Source organism: Pteropus medius, unplaced genomic scaffold, assembly GCF_902729225.1.
Source record: "Pteropus medius unplaced genomic scaffold, Ma_sr-lr_union100, whole genome shotgun sequence".
NCBI lineage: Eukaryota > Metazoa > Chordata > Mammalia > Chiroptera > Pteropodidae > Pteropus > Pteropus medius.
Genome location: NW_024343732.1, coordinates 5,181,826 through 5,204,032, shown reverse-complemented (window position 1 = coordinate 5,204,032; position 22,207 = coordinate 5,181,826). Strand labels below are relative to the sequence as shown.

The 22,207-nt window shown below is 48.5% G+C and overlaps 1 protein-coding gene and 1 long non-coding RNA gene across 3 annotated transcripts in view; one reads left to right on the top strand and one right to left on the bottom strand.

Moving 5' to 3' along the window:
• Positions 1 to 22,207, top strand: part of PEBP4 (phosphatidylethanolamine binding protein 4) — a 221,391-nt gene that overhangs the window by 69,513 nt on the left and 129,671 nt on the right. The gene's annotated exons all lie outside the window — the stretch shown is intronic.
• Positions 15,592 to 20,789, bottom strand: LOC120606641 (uncharacterized). Of its 2 annotated transcripts, XR_005653934.1 has the most exons (4): positions 19,867 to 20,789; positions 18,031 to 18,109; positions 17,153 to 17,930; positions 15,592 to 17,016 (listed from the first exon to the last, which is right to left on the bottom strand). It is a non-coding gene; the product is annotated as an uncharacterized LOC120606641 (long non-coding RNA). The 2 variants fall into 2 exon arrangements; XR_005653933.1 differs by lacking the exon at positions 18,031 to 18,109 and having other exon boundaries at positions 19,867 to 20,787.

Here is a 22,207-nt window from a genome sequence, read left to right as displayed (position 1 = left end):
TATTTCTGCACTTTATAAAAACATACGGTAGATGCTATTGATAGAGCTTGTCTGCTTGTTAAAAAGCAATTTGCCCAAAACGAGGCTTTTAAGCTGTAATTTACGGCATTACCTTTTACCTCCTTTTTTTTCCGGGTTCTGTTTGCCTGGCTGTGCTTTGACGACTTCCTTAGATTTCTCTTGCCTTTAATTTTCTCTCCCACTTATCGTCTCCCTGAACTCTGAGCTCCCCAGGGCCTTAGAACAGGAAATAGGAAGGAGAAGAGTCTTCTCTTGATGGAGGCTGGGGACTCTCCCCAAAGCCCACCCTCCTATCCTCAACCCCCTTCTGTTGTTCTGGTTTTTGAGATGGCCTGGCCTCTCCCTCCTGCCGTTTCTTACTCCCGTGGATCCTCTTTTGTTCTCCCTTCCCCCAAGCCCTTATTTCAACTGTACTGTGTGTCAGGAATACTGTCCTCACTTCTCAGAGTGCGAACTCAGGTTCAAAGAGGTCAGACCCAGATATTCTGACTCCAAGTCAAATCAAGTCAGTCTTGAGACTGAACGATGTGGTTGGCAGTAGGTGGGTGCTGTGGGAATTCAGAAGGCTAACTCAGGAGCTGAGCTATGCGGGAGACTGTGATCCAGTTGGAGAGACAAAACAAAGGGACTTTTCAAAGAATTGTGGGAGGCACTTATCAGTGGTGAAATCGCGTAGTGACTGACAGACACGAGAGTCCGAGAAAGAACATGACAGGTGGGCAGAAGTCAGGGAAGCCTCCCGGTGGAGCGAGGACTTGAGCTTGGCCTTGAGGGATAGCTGGGACCTGCCCAGGTCAGCCTGGAGAAAAGAGAGGTGACTGTGCGCCTGGCAGTGGGAACAAGGTGAAGGAATATATGCCAGCGAGGCTGAGCCCCGTATGTTTCTGACAGGGAGAAGAGTAGGCCGGGCTGTGTGCTGGAGGGAAGTGAGAAATTAGCCAGATGGGTACGAAGGGAGTGGGGGTGAAGGCCCCTGACACTGTCAAAGAGTTGAGAGTATATGGAAATAGCATGGAAATAATGGTCTGGGAAGATTTATTCCTGGTTGGAAATATGGAGACTCAGATAAAGTGCCTGCAGCTGTGCCAATGGCCCTGTGCGAGCCAGTGTGGACCCACTGAGAAGGGCATTAGGTGAGCCGGCTGGAGGTGGGCAGAGCCAGGCAGCCACCTCAGTTGCGAGCCCCAGCCTCAGAGCAGGGAGCCTAAACTGTTGGTTCTTCCACAGCTCAGCCTGCTAGAAGTGTCGGTTGAAGACATACTATATGGGAAAGACAATTAAATTGTAAAGAAGTGGAAAGCATATTCAGGGCACTAACTCCCTTTTCATTGTTGTCATTGGCGCAATTATTACATGTTTTTGGTATAAGGCTGTTATGAAAAGTTAGTCTCACACTCAGTTCTCCACCTCTGGAGCAACCTCTGTTACCAGTTTGTGTGTGTCTGTGTGCATACACCAGAGATATTTTAGACCTTTCTTTTAAATAAAATGAAACAAAGTGTTTTAGTCAGGGAACATCATAAAACTTCATTTGGTAAAATATTATAAAAATATATTAGGAGTTTTCTTGTGGCTCAGAAACTTGGAAGGATTAACACATAAAGAAATGCAAGTCACAAGCTGCAAAATAAGGAAAGATGAGTTATAGTTAGACTAACGATCTCCTTCCTTCCTAACTTTGCTCTTCCTAACTTGAGCAGCACCCCCTTTGGGGGAGAATCTCTGTCCCCCCAAGTCCTCTTTGCCTGTCCCACGAGACCCATGCCGCAGCTGACAGCCCTACTAACTGAACTCTCCACCTCCGACCTCTGTGCCTGCTTGAGGGGATCCCATCTACTTCAGTGTGACCGGTGCTGTGGCTGTGACCCCAAGTATCCCCATCCCTCAAGGTGTCAGCCAGGTGGCCCCGTCTGTCTCAGATGCTGTCACTGTCCCTGTTGCCGCCAGGTGAAGAGTGGGGTATTTGGACAACAACACAGAGTAGCCAGTGTCCCCATCCACTGCTCTGGGGCAGGCAGGTTGATTGGGGGCTGTAGCCTCACCCAAGAGCTGCCAAATGGCAGGGTCCTGCATGGCTCAGAACACAAAGGGGTCCCGTCTCTCCCTGCTCCTAGATTTCGGCCTTGACCTGAGACCTCAGGTTTCAGAAGTGCTGAATGCTTTGTACACGCGATTCCATTTAACTCTTAACAACTCCATTGTTGCTAAAGCAGGCATTGTTTCTAGTCGCATTTTAAAGATGAGACAGTCTAGATTCAAGAAATTTAAGAAAGCCTCAAAGTTCCCCATCTGACCCATCAGGGTACTCAGATGCTATAAAATTGAGGACCAGAATCGAATAGCTACAGGCTAAATTAAGTGGCCTCCTGACAACGAGCCTGGATTTAGGAGTGTCTTTTGCGTATTCCAAAAATGTGGAAACTTGCAGGCAGAGAAGGAGGAACTACAGCCAGATCATTGATCAGGAACCCTCGATGATTCCTCGACCCTGGCAGCTGGGCACCATGTCAAAGGCCACAGTGGGTGGCCGCTTCCAGTCACGTCTGTCTGGTCTACCTGTAAAGTACGGTAAACAGTGCTGGCCCCCAACCAAGGGCTAATTTGCAGCAGAGTCGGTATTTGTCTAGTAAGCGTTTTATTATTGAAGAAATTATTGATGAATGAATGAGTGAGTGAATCGACAAATATATGTAACTTGCCTCCTTGACCTGTAATTAATTCTGCTTAAAGATCACAGGAGAGAAGCGAGGCAGACTCCTTAAGAAGGGATGGATAAATCAACTCTTTATGCAATAAATGACCAGGAAGTCATAGGTCAGATAGCTGGAGGGACCCATGAATTGACAGAAAGGCAGTTCCTAAACGCAGATCTCCCAGGCTCTTACATCCTGGAGGTACGCCTGGGATGCAGGCTGGCTTCCCCAGAGGGCCCTGGTGAACACCATGAGGGGTATTAATTTGGATGTATGAGTCCAGACTTCATTCAGGAGGTGACTCGTGACCTTTACCAGAGTAGCTTCAATAGCAGCATTATGACAGAGGCCAGAAACTGGAGATAATGCCTGTGGACTGTCTTTTTACATTCTCCTAACCTGGTCATCATGAGATCATTCTTTTAGCCATAAGTGAGACTAAAATGTTCATTCAGCATCTTTGCTTCAGCAAAAAGGGCAAGTGTCCGCTTCCTGGGAAAAAAAAAGAGAGATCACAGTTATGTCATGTGCCTGGGGCTGTGGGGGGTAAACAAACGGGGAATGGCAGCTCAGCTCTCACCTTGTGCAAAAGACCAGTGCCATCCTGATTGTGTTTGATCTCAGAGGAAAAGAGAGGATGCCTGAGTCAGCCAAACCTAGGTGTGAATTCTGGCTTGGCCCTGTACTATCTGTGTGGTCCTGAGCAAGTCAACTAAACTCCCTAAGCCTCAGTTTCCTTGTCCGTAAAAGAGAAGGAGGAATTACTTCATGAGATTGTTGGAAAATTAAGTTAAATGATTCACATAAAGTACTCAGCCTTCATCAGCTCTCGATAAATAAGGGTTATCTTATTGACTAGCATCAAGCAAGGAAGGTGCATACATTTAAGGGCCAATAGTATCTGTTTTCACTATTATCTCAATTTCGAATGCACCGCCATGTGCAAAGCGATATAATCTTCCATTCTCACCTCTAAGAGTGTATACTTCGTTCGAGAGAGTGCATTGAACTCTGTTAGATGTAACCTGATAATTTCTAACAGTAAATGCCATTGTGACTCAGGACAGAATAGCACTGCAGGGTAAGACTTCCCGGTAAGACTTTCCTGGCTACACCTTGAAGGATGAGTAGGACTCGCATGAGCAGAGAGAAAAGGTGAGGCTTTTTGACCAAAAAAAAAAAAAAAAAAAAGAGGGGGAATAGAATGAGCCAAGACGTGGAGGCAAAACTTCACATTGGAGGATGCAGCAAAATTAAGGAGAGGACATTGGGAAAATATGGAGATGTGGTATGGGATTGAACTGGTCATGTGGAGGCTGAGGGCAAGTGAGAAATATGCTCAGAGAAGAAAAAAAGGAAGTCAGAAAGCACCCAGGGCTTGTGGGGATGTCCAGGTCAAGGAGAAGGTCGGCATGCGTGCTGACCTTCTCCATTTTCCCTGGCCTGGCATTCTCAAGTTGTGAACTTAGTGAACCTCGTCAACTGGCTCTTCCCTGATTAACCTCTCTCCTGAAGCCATACTCACGACTTGCACTCGCTTCTGCCTATTAGCCAGCGCTATCTCCATACCACTAGGATCAGAGAATGCACGTCCTGACATTATAATAGGCTCAGCAGAGAAGGAAATGCTGTCTGTGGTGGTGACAGCGGGCTCCAAGCCCTGCCAGGTAGCTGTAGCAACTTTCCAGTCTTCCTTGTCTTATTAATTAGGAGAGCCTATCTCACAGATTTGGGCTATGAATCTCAGATAGCAGCTCTTCACCCTTCGTAACTGCTTCTAACTAAGTGGTAGAACCAAGTACATTTTATATTCATTGTAAGGAGGCCCTGGCGTTTGAGATGTGCATATGAGTCCTCTCTGCAGCGTAGGAGCAAGTGGACTACCTACCGGTGACGAGAAACAGAGGGACGTTTTCTGCATGCCTCTTCAATTGCCACCACACTTGCCAACTCCTCAGCCATTGAGCCAAGCGAGATATGTCCACTCAATCCTCATCCCCAGGTCTCTTCTCAGAACCAGGGATGGACGTGTCCAGGTGTCAGGGAGCCTTGGCACTTCAACATAAGTGTTTATGAACTCCAGAGCCGAGCACTGGTGAAATCAGCTGATGGTGGAATTTCCCCCCTCTCTTTATATTCCTCGTAAACAGTGTACGGGAATCAGACTTCAAGCCGCCCGAGATGAAATAATTGCTTAACGATCATATAAGATGAAATGATTCAACAAACGACAATGAGGCCCTGTGCTATACAGAACAGATGCATTCAGTGTACCATATTATAATGTGCTAATACGAGATTGACAGCACAATAATAGGAGTGAGCAGCAATTCAGCCTATAATTCCAAACCAAATGTGAGGCTGTCCACGGAACTCAAATCCTAGCAGTCTGCAGAATTAGAGGTAACATCACGCGAGGTTCACGACGACTCATTAGCAGGTTGGCAGAGTGTTTCAGGAGCAAATTTGTCTGTTGAAAGAACTAATTTTGTGCCATCTTTAGCTCAACTTTTTTTTAAGTGCGCAGATACAACCTTCCCTGGAGAGGAATGCAGGGGTGGGAGTTTGCAATATGGTCATAGCCCCTTGGGGCACAGTGAGGTCACCGGTGTCAGCTTTTCAGCAGCCAGTATTGGACGAGTAATCTGAGTGTGTTAAGAGATGTGTCATGGAGCAGACAGTGGTGACAGTGACAGTGACAGTGACAAACACCATTCAGACCAATCTAAACGTGAAAGAGTGAAGAGATGCCCTGATGGCTCTTAGGGGCTGTTCCCACATTAGAAAGGTTTTGGATCGAGGCTATAATTAGGATGTGATAAGGATCCTTCCAGGTCCGGAATTGCTGAACCTCGAAATAAATATCATAATCCGTGCTTCGTACAGGTGTCCCCATTGTTTTAAGGGAGCCTGGTTGTTTGATTTAGGTATGGTGAGACACGCAAACATGGAAATGACTGTCGTGAAGGAAGTAGTTTATACTCACAGGTCCCTAGAAACAGGAGGCACGAAGGCCACGCCGGATCACATGGGGAAGCACCAGGGCTGGTCGGGAGGCAGAGGGAATGGTGGGGAAACATGGACAAGAGTCTTTATTATGGTTTTCCAGGGAAGAATGGACGAGGCAGGGTGAACAGGCCAAAGACTGCTGGTGCGAATAATCTCAGCAGGCTCTGGGGCACAGGGACTGTCCTAGTTGTCTGACGCCTGATCCTGGGGTGACTAGGGCAGGTGATAGTAGCCGAGAGTGTGAGAACTAGATAAAGGAAATAGTTGAGGGGTAAGGACTCTGCATTGGTTGGTTCACATAGGAAAGGAATGATCCGCTTGCAGGAACTGGCTAGCCCTGAGAGAGACAGACCCCAGGGGTCAGTGAGACCCCAAGATGTCAGAGCAGCAGAACACAGAATAAGAAAACACGATTAGCACACTTTCATAGCCCCGTGCCATCAGCTGCCTTCCCTTTCCTGCCAGTTGGAGCAAATCCCCCTCCTCAGACTCCTGATTAAAACAGGCCCATGTATTCTCTAACATTCCAATCCTGGATCTGTGGGGTCAGGAAGGAAAGATTTCTACCACTTTTCAATCAGCAGAGCTGTTGCAAAGCTTTTCCTCATCTCTCCTCATTGGGGCTGCCTAGGGGTGGACGACGCCGTCCACATCCTCAAATGTGGGGCTGCCTTGGAGCGTGACTCGGAAATCTTATGCCTCTCTACTCCACCAATAACAGGCCGTGTCACCGTGGCAAGTCTGCTTCACATTTTTGGGTTTCAGTTTTCTTTTCCTTCAAAGAAATAAGATTGATCCCAGTTCTAAACGCTTCATTTCTCTGAAAAATTAGGGGAAATGATGAGGAGAAGCAACAGCAAAGCTAAGGAGGTGTGTGTGTGTGTGTGTGTGTGTGTGTGTGTGTGTGTGTGTGTGTTGGGAGGTGTCTAATCCTCACATGAAACCAGTGATGGCCACGAAACCAGAGAAGCCACCCAAGTCCCTTCCTCCTGCATCCATCCTGTGGACCTGAGACCCTTCTAATGATGATGACGATGGTGATGATTGTGCTGACGATTATGATAGTGATGCTAGTGCTGGTGGTGATGAGCAGAATAACAGGAATTCAGCACCTGCGAGGTAGCCAGGCTTTTACATGTATTACCTTGTTTAGTCTCACAAGGATCCCAGGATGGAGCGGCCACTCTCAGCACCATTTTATAGCAGAGCCAGGTCTGAAGCCCAAAGCCTCATTCCTACTTATTGTCCCCTCTGCCTCCTCTGCCACAGGTGGGATTGTCCAAAAAGGATTTGATGGAGTGTGTTCCAAGCAGCAAAAGATACTAATTCCAGGATAATGAACTCCAAAGGAAAGATGTTGTCATGACTCTATGCCCCAAGGATGCACAACCTTGAATGAGTCAGTCAAGGCCCCTGCACCCAAGGAATGCTTAGCCAAGTAGAGGGGGACAGACAGGAAAAAGTGAACGAATAATTACAGTAGTTATATGAGTACCAATCTGATGGGCTGTGGTCCTCTGTGTCAAGGCTTGCAGGCTAGAAAAGTCCTCATCAGAGACCAGAGGGCTGCCACTGCCCTCTGTGACCAGATCAGCCTCCCTCAGGACTCAGGGATCCACCAACAAGGTCTAAACGCGTCCATGGAAAACCACTTTTAGTACTGAAAACAGAGGGGATTTAACGCGAGGAGTTGGCTATACAAGCGATAGGAAGTCTGAGAAGCCAGAGAGAGGAGGAGAGGCATCCCCAAATTAGCAACGTGAGGAGGCCACTACCACCTCTCAGTGGGGTAGGGGAACCACTTGCTCCTAGCAGAGTCTGGTGCTGGGGCTCCTCCCACCAGAGTCCCATTGGGCCCATTCCCTGTCTCACTGTTCCCTCTCAGACTCCCCACACCCCATCTGAAGACTGCAGAAATGGGGGAAGGCCTCTTCCAGTTTGGGGGCTCTCGGAAACACAGTGAGAAGGGGGAAGGGCAAGTAAGGAGAGAGCCCACTGGCCCTGAGTGTGAAAAGCATGGGCGGGGCAAGGGCACAGGCATCTTGAGGTGTCTCCTAGAGCTGGAGGTACCTGCTGTGTGACCAGCACCTGCTCAGTGAAGGGGGGAGACCTTGTTCTCAAAGGGCCTCAGTTAGTACCAGGTACAAAACAAATACCCACATAACTATGGCGAAAGAGCAGTTAACCCAAGTGTAAAGCAAAATATAGTAGCTTAAGGGCAGTGTGAATAGTTTTGCCTTTTTAAACTCCAGGGTGGCCATCTACAGCCCTGATCATTATATTCTTTCCAAAATAATAACACCTCGCAATTATGTTCACATCCACGTGTTCAACACAAGTTCACGTGTCATTTGACTCTCACAAAAACCGTAAAAAGTAGATGGCCAGGTACGGTAAATGAAGTGGCCAAGGCATTCACTGACAGGTGGAACCAGACTTGAGCTTCTCTCTCCTCAGCTGAGTCTTCCGGAAGGCCCGCATGCCCACCCTCCTTGCTCTGTCCTTTCCTCCCCATTATCCACTGTCTTCTGGACCCAAGCCCCAGAGTCCAGAAGGACTGCAGCCCTGTCCCTGCTGGCCACACTCTCCTCTTCAGCCCCTTACTCAGCCCAAAGTTTGGGTGCAGCTTTTCTGATCTGCAGCTGGACTGAAGCGTGTGCAGCAATCTGAACAATATTTTCGGCCGCAGGAACAAAAAGAATGGTGTTCAGCACCCGCTTTTATGCAAATGCAGCACGCCTCTCTGTGTAACGTAGAACTGTACCATATTTCACGATGAAATAAACATAGCAGGAAATATTTTTTCTTCTGTGGGGGAAGGCGAGGAGATTTTCGTAATTAAAACTTCCATCCATCAATGCTTAAATCTCAGAGATAATTGTACTGCTGCCGCACACGTGCAGTAAATCGTGCAGTTCTGTTTTCAAGTGTGTGTGTACCCCAAGGCCTGGAATCGCAGCTGCCCGAGCAGGAAGCACCCCTGCACCACACTCGCTGTCCTCCCCAAGCAGAATGGGGCAGCATGGGACAGTGGGCAGTAATCCTGAGCCTACCCCGCATTAGCTGTGTAGGATCAAATATGTGGCTGAACCTCTCTGAACGTCAGTTTTCTCTTCTGTAAACTGAAGAGTTGGAACTCTATAATCGCAAAGTTCTTTCGCTCTTTCAATGCTTTCTGGAGTTGACATTCCGCTTGAGAGCTGGTCATCTCTCCCCGCTGGGTTTTAATGTCTTCTCTGATTTGTGTGTCCACACATACTTACTTACTGAGTCCCTTGTGTGTGCCAGGCCCAGTGCTAGGCTTAAAACTGCAAGGATGCCTAATGTCCAGTCCCACCTCTGGGGAGCTCCGAGCCTGGTGGGCTAGACAGCCCAGAAGCAGACGCATCACAAGAAAACACGTTGAGTGCCTGTCTAGAGACACACACTTGAGTTGTGTGGCTTGCCTGCCTTGTGGCACCATCAGCCGTGGGAGCAAAAGCATTTCCCATGGGGAAGAGCCATCCTCTTTTGCTGGCCTAAGAGATCAAGTACACAGAGGGGCTACGTGGGTGGCCCTCAGAGGCACATGGAGCTGGGGACAAAAACCATAATTTGTAGCTCTTGCTCTCATTGTTATTCTCTGATAAGAAATCAGACCAACATTATTCCCTCGGGGGTCCGCACATGGTTGCTTGACTGAGATGACTGCCGTTAAGGAGCAAGAACACTCTGAAAAGGAGGGACATTTTACTCTGGGCTTCCGCTGTGGCCTGAGTGGTGTCTGTTGCCCTGTCCACGCACTCCAAACCTCCTCTGAGGAAGTGGGGTAGTGCGCCCTGTTAGTTCTTGCTCTGCTCGGGGCTGACAGGGAGTGAAGGGGCCCTGTGCGCAGCCCAGAAGAGGGAGGCGGAAGACCCTATTCCCGGAGGCTCTGGCTCCAAGACCGCCGTGTGCTCTCCTGTCCACTTTATGATCGGAATGGTCAGAACTGAGTGACCAAGGACTTAGAGCCTCCACGGGCAGTGATCTCACTAATTTGGAGCATCAGGTAAACCGATGCACACACACAGTGTAAAAGTGCAACCCAGAGACAGAGGCCTTCTCGGTCCCAGCCAGTTCTGCCACCTCCCAGAGCCCTCTCTCTAAACGCTGACTTTTCGAGCTCTCCCACAGTTTCCACACAGATTTGGCCTGGGGTATAGGTTGTCAGTAGAGGTCCCCAAGTTCCCTCTTACTACTGTGTTCTCTAAACTTCCATTGCAAGGACTTTGCCCCTTTCTCCCTCACCATCCTCACCCCACCTGACCCCTGCTAGGAGTTACTTGTGCAGTCAGTTTCCTGTACCTATGATGGATTTGCCTGCAAACACCCAGCCTGCAGTAGCACTGGAAACCCCAAGATTTTCCTTCCCCAGGGGTGTGTAGGAGGAGATGGGGGGCTGGGGACAAGGTCAAGCATGAGGCCCATTTAATTGTACTGCCTTCTTCTCTGCCTACTGAGCCAATGACAGAGCCCATGTAGGCATGCAATGCGTAGATGGGTGGACAGATGGACCGATGGACGGACGGACGGACGGATGGATAAATGTGCATCCTGTCCTCTGTAGTGGGGCGAGGGAGCGGTCCCTGTATCTTTTTGCCTTCCTCCACTCTGTCCCACACTGCAGGTATCTCTGAGACAGTGTTTATATAAATCGTTCATATTCTAAGAATCTACATCAAGAAGTTGTTGTCAATTGACGGACAGACCCTGGGCTGCCCACATGTGCAGTTGTCCCCGGCAGGTTCCTTAATAGGACTGGGGGCTGGGGTGGTGGCTCCCCCGACTTGAGCATGCTGGGCTGGGCTGGGCTGGGCTGGGCTGGGCTGAGGAGCCTCCTGCTGCCACCTGCCCACTGCACGTCTGCAGGCATCCACCTCGGCTCCTGAGACACCGTGTCTGGGGCCTGCGCCGCTCCTCTCCTCCTGGTCCCGCTTTGAAGCCGTTTAGTCAGAGGGACTGACGTAAAGGCCAAGAAAGCTGACCTGTAGAGGGCATAAAATCCCAAAGGACCACCAACCAACCCAAGGGGCTCAGAGGAGCTTTTATTTGTCCCTCGGGTTTGATTCTTAGTCAGGAAAAGAAGGTCTTTAACTATGTACATGCTCGTGGCACACTAATAGCCCCTTCATTTTAAAGTCCCCTGGCCTCGTCTATATGTTCAAGGACGAGGAGACCGTGAAAAAGATTTTGGAGCCATCAAAACAATCGAAATGGCTCAGAAACCTTATCCCTGAGGCCGAGAGGCCCAGATTAAGGAACACAGCTAGCTCAGAGATATCCCAGAGCCTTGTTACTGCCTGGCTATCTTCTGAGTTTTAGGAGAGCCCAGTTTGGAGAGGAAAAAAAGTCCAAAACATGATATCCATTTGATTATCTATATATACTGAATAAAATGCCTGAAATCTAGAACATAATTAAGATAGCTAATGCTAATGAAGGATTTCACTGTTCCAGACACATGCTATGGGATTTAGAGTTAGACCCTCACAAGGACTGTGTGGAGGAGGCACTATTATTAACCCCATTTAAAAAATAAGAGACGATAACACCCAGAGTCACACAGCGGCTGGAGGAGAGGACCCATCAAAAGGCAGAGTCTTCCTTTCTACTGTTAATGTCACAGAAATTTGCTTGTTTTCTTACTGACCGAACCAGATTTTGGCTTTGCTCCATGGAAGCTAATGTCCCAGCAAGGAGTAGCTTTGTTTAAATAGTGGAGAAAACAATTCCTAGTTCATTCATTGACTTCTCATTTATAAACTTCAGTACTGTTTATTGACACAGTCCAAGCACTGCAAACATACACTGTTATCAGTGAAGCGTGTTCGTGGAGTGCGCCTGGACCGTGAGCCGAGGTCCAGACAGGACACGTCACCACTGCTTAGAAACCTCGTCATTGGGTGGTGACCGCCTTCTGAGTTTCTGGCTCTTCAAGTGCTCCTAAGTAATCTCATGCAAATCCTTTTCTGGAATGAGGCCCAAAGACAAATCCTGAGAAGATGAAGAATGAGCTAGCTGTATACGTCTGTTCTAGGTAATTCACTCATTCAATCCTCTAACAAACACTGGTTGAATTTGACAGTGGACACTATGTACCGGTGATGCAGAAAGTCATGTCACATCTCTGCCCTAGAGGCATTTGGCAGAAAGAGTCAGTAGACACGTCATACGGTATGTATAGGATGCATAAGGAGTTGCTTGATAATCAAAGAAGTGGCTACAGGGGACATAACATTTGAGCTGAATCTTAAAAGCCAAAAAGACCAAGTCCAGAAAGGTCAGAAAGAGCAGGCCAGGTGGAGGGGACAGTGAAGGCTGTGACAAGCTCTGGAAAGCTGGGGTGTGTTTTGAAGCACAGCAGGAGACTTTATCCTTTCTTGGGACTGTAAGAGTGAGAGATGAGCAGGAAAGGTAGGCGCAGCCGGCCTGCCAGGCCTTGGGGTCTGGAACCGGACACCCTGGCCCCTCATCCTTGCTGGCTTCAGCCCACTCAGACACAGAGGAGCAAGTCAATCAATACCATCAGCGGGGCTCCAAGCGCTGTGTACCAACAAGAAAGTGCCAAAGTTTGTAAGCCATTTCCTCTTTTTTTTAAAAAAAATGGCTCATATTTAGGATTACTAAAATAATATCCTATGTGATTTCCTGACCCGGGAGAGAAAGGGTGGAGTTAGCACTTGAAGGCGGGGAAACATGCATAATAGCCAGGGCCTAGCATCACGGCTTAAGAATCATCTTGTGTGTGATTCTCACTGGTGAGAAGGCTGCGCACAGCTGCTCTCTGGGATAAATTCATTATTTCACTGACAAGGTTGACTCCCAAGGAGGTGAAGGGAAAAGATTAAGAGATCGTGGGTATATGGCCCAAATGGGGAAGCAGGGAAGCAGCCAGAGGCCCCACCCAGAAAACAAAATGGGGAGGTGGCCCACCAAAACCTCCAATTCTTGGAGCCCTGGTGAACAGCTGAAAATGACTTGCCCCTGGGAAAAAAATAATAATAATAAATTCCACATTATCATTTCAATGGCTCCTCACGTGAATACCAGAGAATCAGAAAAGCTGGTGCCTCATGTTGCTCCCAGAACCTAAGAAATGGTATCTTTCAGTTATCGGATTTTATTTCTCTGCAGCGTTACATTTTATACGTATTTATTCATGCAGAACAGAAGCGCAGCGTTATTGAGGCTGCCATGGGAGCGGAAGGAAAAGCTGTTATACATAAGAATGCACCGCATTTACATTGTCGCACTTTGCAACAATCGAACTATATGCAACTGTTATTTTTAATAATAAAAAAAATTCTGGTTTGCATTTAATTTGCTGATTTTTTTTTTTGCTTTCTCTTAAATTTTCATATACCACAGAAATGTGAAAGGGGGAGGGGTCAAGACCCTTGAAGATACAGAGGGTTGGGGGCTAGCAAGAGGCAGCTTTCATGGGGAGGGGTCCTGGATCCGGAGCAAGCTTATAACTAGTATTTCTTTATAACGGATGCAGTTAACTGAACTGCAAAACATTCATCTTCCAATTTAATACCTCATTCTCCCGCTTGGAGAGGGGGGTATTATACTGCTGGATATTGCTTTTCAGGCTTTTGAGTGTCAATGATGAATCTCCATCTTCTAATAAAATACATTTTCATAGTAATTGAAATAATAATTTTTTGCCTCTTCATTTTTCCAGGTACTTAAAAAGAGGCTTTTGACTTCTTTCCCTTTCCTCTGTCCTGACTTTATTTTCTTTTCATTGAAATTTCTTCAACTCCTGAGAAGCGCAGAGTCTGTGCTTCTGGCATCTGTGTTCTGGTGACCCGCACGCTGTCCCCACAGTCGCAGTGGCCACAGGGTGGGCTCCAGACCCACAGAGCTAGTTAGGGACTGAGACATCAAGGCCTGGAAATCTCGGCTGGGTTTACCTTGTCACCTCCGTTTGCTTAGCAAGCTGAGCTGTGCTAGGGGAGGGAAGGGGCAGAAACAGGGGAGGGGGAAGGGGGCAGGGGGGGGGTGGGGGGGAGGGGGTGGTGGAAGGGGGTGGTGGCCAGAGAGGAGCTGACAAGGGCCTCACCCCTACAAATCCCAAAGCTGGCACATTAGGCTGACCCCTAAGTCTCCCCTTATACCCCCCAGGTCAAGATTGGGGACTGCCCTTCCCCATACCACATGTATCCCTCAGGCTGACCACATTCCCTAGGAATTAAAATGAATATCAGCATGTTAAGGACAGCATTACTTTCTCAAGAATAAAATTTAGGAGGGGATAATGTGGGCAATGGTGATGTTGCACCGAGTATAATGTATTTGGTCTGCAGCTCTGTTAGTGGGATTATTTTAAATGCTACATGGTGAATTTGAACAGGAGAATGTAATAGTTGTCTCCTAATATATTTTTTCCTCTCATCCTTTCCTCCATGGTTGACAATGAAGAGAAAGAAGAAAAATATAAGTAAGACTATGATGAGCCTTTCTGGTAGCTGTAACCAGCTTAGGAAGATTTTCCTGGGCTCTCTCTTGCTAGCCACCCAGGGAAGGGTGACTTTGGTGAAATCTTGCTCAGTTTAAGCTATAATTTAACTCTGCCTATAGGAATTCTCCTCCTCCCACACGTAATCTTTCCTAAACTAGTCTAGTGAAAAGCACTTGGAAGTCAGGAATCAGGATTTGGAACCAGTCTTGGCCAGGAAAACAAAGTAGCTGTAGAGCAGTCAGTCAGGGAGATGGAGAGAGCCTTGGAAGCCATGCCTACCTACACGGTAATGGACGTAACACTTTCTGCCTCTTCATTTTCCAAGGTACTGTATAAGGGGCTTTCCACTTCCTTCTCTTTCCTCTGTCGTAAGGGAACACTCACACGTGGTCCTGGCTTCACCTGTTTCTTGCACATATGCATGTTGCGACCAGCAGAATCAGCACCTTTGTGTAAACTACAGACAAGAGTCTCATCTTTTGGCCTGATTCCTTTCTAGGCCAGGACACACAGTTTGGCAAGGGGAGTGTGGCTGGATTTTAGTCCCTAGTCATGCCTTTGCCTGGGGTCCTTTGAGCATTCCGTAATCCTACTGGCAGTAGACATTAACTTTTGTGTTAGAAAGACCCAGGTTCAAATCCTGACACCATCTTCTAGCCACGGTACCTTGGGCAAGTAGCTTGATTTCATGCACGATAGTACCTATCTCATAGGAATACTGTCAGGACTAATTGAGATAATACATGTCAATCTCTTAGTGCTAAATGAGCGGTGACTATTATTATTCCAGAGAGACCTATTGTGGTCCTTAAGTGCCCATGAGAAGCAGGAGTAAAAATATGTTTCCTGGAGCAGAGATGGGGGTAACAAAAAATCAGGCTCAAGCCTGGATGTGAATTGTGCTTAGGACGGTAGCACTGGGCTAGGAGGTCTGATCTGCAAAATACTGGAGGGAGCAAGAAAGGAGAGAAAACCGGTGACTTGTTTGGTCTTGGCTTCTAGAGAGAGGCTGGAGCCCTGCTCCTACTGGGGTCATCTATCCCAGCTGTTCCACATCTCCGTTTCTCCACCCCTCACCCCTAAGGCCCAGCAGCATGTCAGTGGATTACAGGGTCCTGCTTTGCCTGGGACTTTGGGACTGGGAGGTGGGGGCAGCAACAGGAAGTGTTTCCTATATGTCCCTGCCCTGTTCTCTAGTTGAGCATGAAAGGAACAAGTCCAGGACATCTGCAGAGCATCCTTTAGGGCGTTCTTCCCACTTGGGGCCATCCATGATGCTGAGATGTTGAGATGAGGGTTGGTCCAGAACAAAGCCCCTTCTCTGACAGAGGCCAGGGGCTTCTTTGGGTAGGTGAGAAATAGCTAGTCAGAGCCTACAAATTTACTGCTTGGAAAGACCTATGGCCCATTTTTATTACTTTTTTAGTAGACTTTTTAAGGCTAGTTTTATGTTCATAGCAAAATTGAGCAGAAAGTACTGAAAGTTCTCATATACCCCCATCCCCGCACATGCATAGTCCTCCCCGCTGTCAACACCAGAATGTTACATTTACTATAATCGATAAATTTTCACTGAGGGGTCATTATCACCCAGAGTCTATAGTTTACATTAGGGTCCAGTCTATGAGTTTGGACAGATGTACGATAACGTGTCCATCATTATAGTTCCATACAGAGTATTTTCACTGGCTTAAAAATCCTCTGTTCTCTACTTATTCATCTCTCCCTCCTTCCAGCTACTGGCAACCACTCATCTTTTTACTCTCTCCATAGTTTTGCTTTTTCCAGACTGTTATATTGCGGGAATCATATAGGATGTATCCTTTTCAGATTGGTTTCTTTCACTTAGTAATATATAAGGTTTCTCCTTGTCTTTTCATGGATTGATAGCTTGTTTCATTTTAGCACTGAATCATATTCCATCGTCCGGATGCGCTGATTTATTTATCTGTTTATTTATTTATTTATGTATCACCTACTGAAGGGCATCTTGGTTGCTTCCAAGTTTGGGCAATTCTGAATAACGCTGCTATAAACATCTGCGTCTGTGCGTATATAAGTTTTCAGTTTCTTTGGGTAAATACCAACGAGCACAATTGTTGGATTATACGGTAAGAGTATGTTAAGTTTCATGAGAAACTGCCAAACTATCTTCCAAAGTGAATGTACTATTTTGCATTCTGACCAGCAATGAATAAGAGTTCCTCTTGCTCCATCTCGCCAGCATTTGGTGTTATCAGTGCTCTGAGTTTTGAACATTCTAATAGGTGTGTGGTGGTAGCTCATTGTTTTAATTTGCAGTTCCATAATGATACAATGTTGAGCATCTTTTCATATGTTTATTTGCCATGTGTATATCTGGCGAGCTATTTGTTCAGGTCTTTTGTCCATTTTTCATTTGGGTTGTTTGTTTTCTTATGGTTGAGTTTTAAGAGTTCCTTTTGTATTTCGGATACCGGTCCTTTACCAGCGATGTCTTTGCAAAGATTTCTCTCCTAGGCTGTGACTTGTCTTCTCATTCTCTTTACCCCACTTAATTTTGTTCCCTCTTCCTATGCATCCAGCAGATCCATAGCTCCTTACGTCCCTGCAGCAGATGCAAAGAAGCCAGACTAGCTATGGAAGGAGCATGGCTTCCTAGGGAAATGTGTGGGCTTGTGACCACCATTCATTTCAAACCAATGTTTATTTGTTCCTTAAACAATTACATTGTGTCAGGCACTAAGTTTCCGGGATGCATCGGTGTGAACAAAACACAATGCTCTGAGTCTTGTGGAGTTTACTTTCTGGTAGGGAGGACATATACTAAAAAATAAACATAGACACATATGCTGAAAACTGTACATAAGCACATTATACAGCTCTCTAGAAGTAAGTCCATGTGAAAAAAAAAATGAGCAGAACAAGGGAGATTGGAGGGGCTGGCGTGGGAGAAACTCACCGTCTAAATAGCGTTGCAGGGTGGGATTCGTTGAGAAGGGATGTTTAGGCAAAGACGATGCCAAGAGGGCAGAGCGATCGAGCAGAGGACCATCCAGTGCAAAGGCCATGAGGCTGAAGCGCACCTGGTGTGTTCGAGAAATTGCAGGGAGGCCGATGCGGCTGGAGTGCAGTAGAGGGCTGACCAGGAGAGGATTTTCTAATGGACTCGATGTGGGGGTGAGAGGAAGGAGAAGTATACATGACACCAAAATTTCTGACCTGAGCCACTGAAAGGATGTTATTAACAGCGATGGGGAAGAGCGGGTTTCCCGCTGGTGGTGGGTGAGGGCAGAGAACGGGTTGAGTTGGCACTATTTACAGACATGTTGGTGGAGACATCAGGTATGCTATTGGATAGATGGGCCTGGAGTTCAGGAGAGTTCATGTCTAAGACTCTGGGCTGAGTGCTGTGGGGAATAGAAGGAAGCATGAAACCCAATTCCTCCATCCCTGCCTCTGTCCAAGAATCACTGGGCGGTTAGAGGGAGTATGGGAGGGCAACACATAAAATGGGCACAGCCACCAGAAGACAGGTGAACAAATCCAAACTACCATAAATTACATTAAAGAGACAATTGGATGAAAGACAACCTCCAGACACCTCGACTGCTTACTAAGAAGTCAGCAAGGTGAAACCAGGAAGTGTTTTCCCTTCTTCAGCCTCAGTCAGAAGGACACTTCAAAATTTTGAAGATTTCCACAGAGGCTCCCCATGGTTTGTCTGCCTTCCCATTCACCTGTAAAGCAAAGAAAGAGAAGGACGGCTAAGAGGGGGCTGCCGACTGCAGGAGCAGTCACTTCAGCTCTCCCCACTCCCTGGTTTCTGCTCTCACCCACCTGTCAAACAGCCGGGTCAACCCCAGATTGAGACAGGCTGGGCTGGATCCTGCTGTCTGTGGTCTGTGCATGCACAGAGCTAAAGGGAAGAGAATTATGAAGATGGGTTCACCGCTTATTAGACGGATCTTAGCCCAGATCCCTAATATTGGTAACCCAGGTCCTAGAGTTAACGTGCTAGCCGTGGTCTTCACCCTGAAATTACAGTCAATTGCCAAAGCAATAGCCGTGTTTTCACATTTAACATCCCCGAGTCTCTCTTGCTTAAGTGGCAGATGGTGAATCTCATGCAATGACGTGAGCAAAGGCCCCTCTATTTCCAGCGTGGACCTTGGATCTGCGGAGAAGCTGCATCTCTGCCTTCTGTGCACTGGAATGCTGCAGCTTCGGGGGCGGGGGTCAGAAAGTCAGGGATGTGTCTGCAAGGGCTGGGGCCGGGAGCGTGGAGAGCAGTGAACTTGGCTGTGCACTCCAGCAAGGAAAGGGTAACCGGGGCACTTTGGGAAGCCGAGGCTGGATGTGGAGGATAAGACCTGCCATCCACAACCTGAAAATCTAGTGCTTTAATAAGCCGAAGCTGATATTAGAAGTGGTGTGCCCAGGGACCTCAGAGAGATGGGCAGCATGGCGCAAGTGATGAACTGTCTTTGCAGGCTCAGATCTGAGTGAGAGCAAAACTGGGTTATGAAACGGGGCCAGATTAATGAAAATGTGCATGGTAACAGCCCATTTTCAGTGATTTTCACCCAATCCTTTGTACCTTTCTGACCCAAATCTATTGATGGCATCTTATGTCCTACACTCAGCCTTTTCACTTCCAAAGATTAAAAAAAAAAAAGATTTATAACATAGTAATAACCTTCGAGAATCTCAGCCAATTCCTGGACTGCTTCCTTATATCCCCAAAGGAATTAATCCCTGAAGGAAGACTTCAGGATAATATTGGGGGGTTTGAAATTCTCTATTTGAAGGACTTCCCAAGAAATGCCATTGAGGCCTCGTGCCCACACGCTTTCCCTCCTCCACTCCTTTCACACAGACGGACTTCCCTGCAGTTTCCGCTGTCCTGTCCTGGCATGGCATTCCACCCCAGGGGTACCCAGTTCTCTTTGGGGGAGGTGGGGGCCCCTCACAGCCTTCCCACTTGACTAAAGCCTTCTCTTCCTTTAGGGCAAACTCAAGCATCATCATCTTTTGGAAGTTTTGCATTCGAGCTGTACTTTAATAACATTTATTGCTTTTTTTTGTTATTATAAAATTCATATTCAGTGCAGAAAATGTAGAGCTTATAAAAAAAGTGAAGAAAACAAAAATCACCCATCGTTTTGACATATATTCTTCTCGTCTTTTTTTTTTTTTTCTGTGTTTATATGTATTATAATTGGGAGCATACTATACATGCTGTTTTGTGATCTGCATTTTTCTCCCACTTAAGGCTATAGAGTTAAGAGGGGGGTGGGGGGCAGTTTAGCATAGTGGTTATGTGTGGGTGGGCTCTGGAGTCAGACTGTCTGGGTTCAAATCCTGGCGGCATCACGATAGTCCTGAGACTTTGAGCACGTTACTGACTCCATTTCCGTGTTTAGAACTGTGTGGTTTACATCAAATTTTAATCTATAATTTTGTTTTCTGTTTCTCACTCAGCTGTGAGTTCCTTAAGGTCACAGAGTGACTCTTGTTCATCTTTCTGTCTTCAGCATCTCGCTCCTACATAACAGACATCTCAAGATGTTACATTCGAGAAAGACCCCAAAGAATAAGGCCTAGCGCTGGGAATCCGACTAAAGTTCTTGAAACAAGAGGACAAAGATTTGTGCTCGCGGCCTCGTTCCTTACCTCTATTAGCTAAAGCGGGCCCATTAAGTTTTCTGCGGCTCTCATTTCATCCTTTGTGAAATGGAGAGCCAGGGAGACTCAGAGGAGCAAGACGACTTGGTGGACCTGCTCTGCAAACTGTAGAACTTTGCAAGTGACGTTGTTCTTTCCTGAATTCTCATGGCTCCGCTCCGCGCTGAGAGGGGACAGGCGTGGGGACCGTGCGCCCTCAGTCCCGGAGAGGAGCTGGCGGGATCGGCGGCTCTCGGACCAGCCCTGCGGCCGCCGGGGAGGCCTAGGGTGCCTCTCCCGAGGCGGAGGGGTGGGTGTTGGGGCGCCCGAGCCGGTAGAGGTAGTGGTGCCCACCCCCTGGCCCCCAGTCTCGGCCTGGGTCCCAGCCCCGAGGCACCTCGGCGCGCCGCCGCGCTCGCGCCCCCTGATCAGCAGCCCTTCCCCGTCCCCGGGGCCATCCTCCGCCCACCAGATCCGGCGGCGGATCCTGTCCCTTGTTCTCTGGATCCAGGCGGGGCGTTTGGGGTGGGGGTGGGGGTTGGCTCGAGCTGAGTCTTCCTTTGCCTCCCACTCGCAGGCAGAAGCCGCTGCTCGTCTGCGCGGGGCGGGGCGGGGGCCGCGCGGGGCGGCGGGGATTCCTTCCCGCGGCGCCGGCCCTTTTTTAGCTCTTCCCCGAGGCTCCTCTTCTCGGCGCGGCTGTGGGTGGCGGCGCGCTCCCCCTCGCGGTGGGGACGGTCACCCTGCGCTGCCCCGCGCCCGGCGGCGGAAGGTGTAAATGACATCGAGGCTAGGGTCCCTCCGCCGCCGAACCCCCCGGGGTAGAGGCGGCAGCCGGGAGACTGGCTGGAGGGAGACCCGGGGTGCTTTTCCCCCGTCCTCGACGCTGCCAGTGCTGCCCTGAGCGAGGAGTGGTTTTGTCATTTTGAATAAACCCCTTCTCCCCGCCCCCCAGGCTGTTTCAGAAGTGGCATTGAGTCAGACCTGAGTCACAGGAGAATGTGGCCCCTCCCCGCCGCCCCTCGTGGTTCTTCATCGTCCCGCTGGAATCCCCCACTCTCCGCGGGGCCGCTGCCTGGTGACTCACCCCCAGCAACTCGGCCTGCGACACCGACCCCGGCCGCCTTTTCTGTCTCTGCTATACCTGCCCACCCGCCCGGGGTGCGAACCCCACCCACCCACCCCTTGCGTGCTGTGAAGAAGCTCATCTGGGGACAGCCATCCAGTCCCCGAGCTCTGAAAAGGCCACGGTCTGTCCCCTGCCTCTGGGCAGGGCAGGCCACCTGCCCCTGACCTTCCCAAACAGATGGTGCGTGCTGGGGGCCTGGTCGAGCAGGACGCTCGGCGCGGGCCACAGCGTCTCCCGCGGTGGTTTGCTGTAGTGCTACTACCCTCGAGGACTTGGTCAGCTGCTTTAACCTCTGGCTAACTTTTTTCTCACCCCTTCCACCCGTTCCTGAGCTCTCTGCCTGGGAAGGTGCTACACAACTCTATTTTTAGTCTTAACAAGCTGCCTGCCTGAGCAGCTTCCATCTGCAGCACTCAGAGCCCTTTACAAATGCTAATGAATGGAAGCTGCTGCCTCCAGAGTAGCTCAGATTCATCTTGCTCCCTTTTCCCCATCCCTCTCTCTTCCCTAACGGGGAAACTGAGGCATGGAGTTAGGGTATGGAGATGTGGACAAGCCATGGTCAAGACCCGTAGTGTCATATGTCCTGTTGGTGGTTCTGCATTCTCCAGCTCCTTCTGACATCTCTTACTTCTCAGTACCTCTGGATTAAATTCAGAGGTCAGACAGCCTCTTTCCTCAGTGAGGCCCAGTGGGAGAGGTGAGCATTGAAACCCATCACTGTGATGCAATGCAAATAGGTGGCCTCACCAAGCCTGGCAGGGAGGGTGGGAGGAGGTTAGTGCTGTTAATGTCCTATATTATAATCAGGTAGGACTTCCTGGAGGAGATGACACCTGGGCTGAATCTAACTGAGAATTGTAGTTAATCAAGCAAAAGACCTGGGCATTCTATGAACAAAACACAGGGCTGAGAAAGAAGCAGTTTGGGGTTGCTAGAGGTAAAAATGTTCCCTGTGTTGGGGTAGGAGGCTAGGTGGGGTGCCAGCAGGGAAAGACCTGGTCAGATTGGAGTTTAAAATACATCATTCTGGTGGCAGGGAGATGGGTGAGTTTGATAGGATAAAAGTGGAAGCCAGGAGACCAGTTAGAGATGATAAAGGCCTGGTTCGGGTGCCATGCAGAAGTGCCATGGGGAGGGCAGGGTGCATTTGAGAAAAACGTTTGACAGTTACTTAACTGGAATTTCAGGAAGACACAATCTCTGCACCCCACCTCGCCCTGC